Source organism: Triticum dicoccoides, chromosome 7B (assembly GCF_002162155.2).
Source record: "Triticum dicoccoides isolate Atlit2015 ecotype Zavitan chromosome 7B, WEW_v2.0, whole genome shotgun sequence".
NCBI classification, from domain to species: Eukaryota; Viridiplantae; Streptophyta; class Magnoliopsida; order Poales; family Poaceae; genus Triticum; species Triticum dicoccoides.
Window position 1 is genome coordinate 222,031,995 of NC_041393.1, and position 5,440 is coordinate 222,037,434.

General features: G+C 51.3%; 1 pseudogene; it reads left to right on the top strand.

Moving 5' to 3' along the window:
* Nucleotides 1–3,192: 3,192 nt before the first annotated feature.
* LOC119338191 lies at nt 3,193–4,033 on the top strand (annotated as a pseudogene).
* Nucleotides 4,034–5,440: the final 1,407 nt, after the last annotated feature.

Consider the following 5,440-nt stretch of genomic DNA (forward strand, 5'->3'; position numbering starts at 1 on the left):
ACTGGAATAAAAAATTCCATATACTCCCTCCGTTCATAAATACTCCCTCCGTCCCATAATATAAGAACGTTTTTTACACTAGTGTAGTGCCAAAAACGTTCTTATATTATGGGACAGAGGGAGTATAAGCCTTTTTAGATACTAGTTCAAATGGAATACAACATACAAATGTATGAAGACATAGTTTAGAGTGTAGATTCACTCATTTTGCTCCGTATGTAGTAGTCACTTGCTGGAATCTTTAGAAAGACTTATATTTGGGAACGGAGGGAGTACTATACTAATAACACATTAAGGCCACGAGGCGATGCAGTGCTGGTTACAGGAGATAAGAAGAAGAGATGCATCCATCGACGAAGTCCACCTCCTCGACTCAGGGCGCCGGCCCACCGAACGGCGCGTAAGTAGCAGCGGCTTTCGTGGCCAGGTCGACGTGCTTCTGAATAATGGCGTCCAAAGATTCCAGCCGCTGGAAGAAGGCCAACGTCTTTCTGTCCTCGCTTGCCTTGTAGTGGCCTATGTAGATGATTTCCTCGTAGACGTGGATGTGCAGGTCGACGGTTTCTTGCATGGCGAGGCGCTGCGCGGCGAGCGCGGCCTCGAGGTGCACATTCTTCGTCGTGACCTCCGGCACCTGCAGGGCCACCAGGGCTTGAAAGAGTTCGTCACCATGTAGGCCGATGAGGGTGGCAGGCAATGAGGAGCCTGGGTGCGCGGGCTGGAGCAGCACGGCAAGGTCGTCCACGCGCTTCTTGACGGCGGTGAACTTGCGGATGGAGTTGACCATCATGTCGTCCATGCGAGAGGCGAAGCCGGCGTCGGCGAGGGCTATGATGCCTGCGGTCGCCAGCACCATCTGGAAACGCTGCGCAGTGCGGGGCCGTAGGCCGGCGCCTTGGATGATTTGGCACAGCCTACTGCCGCTCGCATCCATCGCCTCCATAGGTGCTAGTGGCTTCTGGTCACTTGGTCTTGGATTGGAGTGAGCAGTGTTGCGCAGAGACTTGGGAGTAGATGGATTGGAGTGGTGGGGCGCCTTTATTATATGAGAGTCCAAACTCTGTTGCATTCACATCATGCTAGCTCTAGTCTACTTCTCCAATTAATTCCCTCTGCATGTAATTGAGGATGCATCATTGACCGTTCAACGTCTCGGGAACCGCTACCCTCTTCCTCCTTGGCATTCAAGCACCTATGGACCCGTCGACGATGAGGTGCCTATGGTGACTTCGTAAATTTCAAGATGATACTTAGTGCCGTGCGTGTGTGTGTTCATAGGGGTGAGTGTATGCGCGTGCATATGAGCGCTTGCGTCTGTACTGTGTCAAAAAAAACGTAAATGCGTGTCAGAAAGAGACTAGTCAGTATACTCAATATTGTGCACCTCGGAGAGGAAAACGATAGAACTAGTACGTATTTATTTACGGTGCAGATTCACTCATTTTGCTCCATATATACTCCGTCTCGGTGTAGTCTAGTCACTTGTTGAAATCTCTAGAAGGGCAAATACTCCTTTCTGGTTTACAGGGCTATACTAGCAAATAGTTGTATGTACTAGTACAATAGTGGGCTCACATAGCAATTTTCTCTCATGCAAGAGCCTGGCTATATGCGTGCTCCAATGTTCGCAACTGCAACGTTCGGTTTGCGCTTGGCTCTTCGCCTCTTCGAGAAGACGAACAATGATGTTACTACTACTGCTTCTACAGTGTCGAATCCACTGCTGCATGTTCGTCCACCGCGAGCGGGACGGATAGCTTGTTGTAGAAGTACTACTAAGCAAAAGTCTATCCTCGTTTGCGAGCAACAGCGCGCATGTGCGAGGGAGAATGCATGTAGTAAAATCAAGCTTCTCCTCGTTCTACGAGTTGACGCGACATATCATAGCACTGGCCCCACATGCTTGCCTCTAAACTTGGCTGAAAGACCCGCAGTGTACACTATATTTGCTGCAACCTCTAACATTTACCCACCACAAATTAAAATATATGTGGCCGTATGCATCGTTCTGATGCAGAGGCCGGGGAGTCCCCCCTTTTCGAAAAGACAAATTAAAATATATATTCCTGTCTTGACCAGATGAGCGTGCAAACTACAATCACCAGGGTGACATGTAGGGCCATAAGACTATTTTAATTAAAAAAAAAACTTCGAGACGACCACATAGCATGGAGCTGACCCCAACGATTTTAAGCTTACATGCACGATACATGCTATCTAGACTACTCTACACGTGAAACTGCCACACGAGCGGCCGGGCTGCGCTTGGCTCTTCGCCTCTTCGGGAAGTCGAACAATGATGGTGTACTACTGCACTGGAGGAGTACTACAGGACGCTTCTGGCCATCTGACACTGATTGAACTGCTGCATGACCACCGCGTGCCGGAGGGAGAGCGTGTAGCGAAAGCTTCTCCTAGTCTTGCCAGCCACCACGCTCATGGGCGAGGGAGGGCGCTCCTGTCTTTGCGTGTATGACAGGTCGGCCCAACAAGTGTGTGGCCAACCTGTCATACAGCCAAAGGCAGGTGCAGTTAAGTCCGCGAGGGAGAGGATAATCAAACTTCTCGTTGATGTACGAGTTGACGCGACACATCAAAGCACCACACTCAAGATATTTCAATAATTTAGGGTTACCGATGCATTAATTATAACGCATGCATGCATGTCGTGACTCTCCTTTTGATACTTGCATGTGTTGATTTAATGCACCTTGAAGTAGTACTCCCTCTGATTCCTTTTACTTTGCGTATAACTTTTTCTTGTTTTTCTCAGATTAGTCTGCGCGTCCGCGTTGGTTTCCATCTGTGCCCCCGCTCGAGTAGTTCTGCCCCCATTAATCGCGCCAGTTTCCAAAGCAGAAAATGGCTACAGGCAAACACGTGTAGCGCCGGATGTGGCTTGACCGCCTGGGGAAGCCAACTCAAGCGAAAAGGAAGGAGGACCAGCCAACCATTGCATGCGCATTAACTGTCGATATTTATGCAGCTTACTCATGCACAGGGGCAAATTTGTCCAGAAAACTCAAACTACTGCCTTCCTTGGTATGCGGGACGACAGTTATGCGCAGAGTATAAAATATGTGACGGTAAAGCTTTGTAATGCCCCGGCCCAAGCGAGAGATGGTTGTGCACGAGGAGGGCAAGATCATGCAGACGGAACAGGAACCGACGAGGGAGCTCACTAAGGTCTCGATGGACCTCACCATGCTCCACTGCCCCTTGTGCCTCCGCCCCATGACGCCTCCAGTGTATGAGGTTCGAATACACCTCGTCCATTCGGCTGACTGAGCAAGGTGCAAGTTTCTTGATTGATGTGATGTTCGATTGATTTCTGCAGTGCAAGGGAGGGCACTTGGCCTGCACCGACTGCCGCGTCGAGCGCCCCGGGAACCAGCGGCAGTGCCAGAAGTGCGAGCGCGGCGGTGGCTTCGACGTGCGAAACACGGCGGTGGAAGCCATCGTTTCGTCGCTGAGGGTGGAGTGCCTGCACGATGGCTGTGGGCTCTACGTCACTTACCACAAGCTCGCTGATCACCAGAGCGTGTGTCCGCTCGCGCCCTGCAAATGCCCCGTGCCCGTCTGCGGCTACTACGGCCCGCCGCCGGCGCTCTACCACCACATCAGCAACGCGCATCCCATGCCTGTGCATAGGATCCAGTACGACAAGGTGCTCCAGCTGCAAATGCCACTGTCCGAGCCACGACACTTGCTGTTCACGGAGGAGGACCGCCACGCGTTTTTCTTGGTCGGCGGCATGCTCAACATCGGCGCGCCTATCGCCGTGTCGGTCGTCTGCATCAGAGCGGGGGCGTCCCCACTGCCGCACTACTGGGCCAAGCTGTGGGCCAACGGCCCGCCGGGGGAGCCCAAAGGCACGACTGATGCCATCGCGGTGGAAATGGAGGTGACAAGCAGCAAGGATCCCGGCGACGTCGACGTGCAGGAGCTGACCTTCTTGACAGTTCCGCCCAAGCTGCTGGCCGGGGCTAAGCTTGTGTCCCTCCACATTTAGATTGACAAGCTCACGTCCTAAATGTTTCGACAGTGCCTTCTGTTTATCTTAGTAATATGCTAATATAGGGATTACCTTGGTCTACTTTAGCTTAAGAAATGGTGGGTTTTGGAGGCGATGCAGCAATTACTTCGACATCAGATCAGTAATTTCCAACAGTCCAACGGATATTTTGTGTCTGTTGGATATAAAGTTCCTTTGGGAAAGAAGTGCTACTTGTCATCAAAATGGATAAAAGGAGATGTATGTAGACATATTTTAGTTCTAGATACGTCCCTTTTTATCCATTTTGATGACAAGCACTCCCTCCGTTCCACAATACATGCCTTCCATTTATCAAAATATAGATGTATCTAGACATGTTTTAGTATTTAGGTACATCCATGATAGAGCCAATCGTATGGTTGAGAACACTACAATACATAGATACAGATGCGTGTGTGACTCCCAGATGCAGAGGCCGGGGGTCATCATCCTCCTTATCGAGAAAAAACAGACACGTGTGTGAGAGGACGAGTGCGTGCGTGCACCTCTTCTCTTCCTGTATAACGTACTACTAAACTCAGAGTACAAGTTTTTGTGGGTGGCACGATGGTGCGTGCGAGAAGTCCCGAGAGATAGGTTTAATGCATCTGAAAAAAGGACTAGCCTAGAGCTCGCCACGCGGGTATTTATAAATTTTGAGCTTGCGTCTCGTGACATTCCAAATTACTCCACTCTATATTGCAGACATGTTCACACCGATCACAACCTAAACGGTTTCCCACTTAGGAGCGTATTAGTACCACGCTATATTGAATTCCAAACCTGTTCACACCGATCACAACCTAAACGGTTTCCCACTTAGGAGCGTATTAGTGCTCGGTTATAAATACTAGTATGCCAAGATGACTGCACATTCCTCCTCAACTCCTCATCCACAAAAACAAACAAGTCATTCAGCATCCTTCCCTTGCGTGTGCCATGGCCAGCGTGAGTTCTGGGTCGAGAGATTGCCACCAGGGAGAGGTGAGCATGGAAGCGGAAGCACGAGAGATGTCCCGCCTCGCTGCGAGAGCAGCCGACATGTCCCGCCGCGCGGAAGTAGCAGCACAGAGGTCCCGCCGCGCCGCTGAAGCAGCACGGAGGTCCAGCCGCGCCGTCGATGCAGCAGGCTGGTCCGGCCGCACCGCGGAAGCAGCAGAGATGTCCCACCGCGCCATGAATGTAGCGGAGATGTCCTGCCGCGCCGTGGCGGCCTGGGAAAATTTCTCGCGGGCAGGCGACGACTGTTACAGGCGCATGCATGCGATCGTCCATAGCCAGATGGATCAGATCTCTAGCTTGGCGAGGTTGCAGGACAACGTGAAAGCCTCGTTTGAACAGGCTACTGGAGTCATCCGGCAACTAAGGGAGGGCAATGAGAGGCTCCGGGCCGAGCGTGACCTG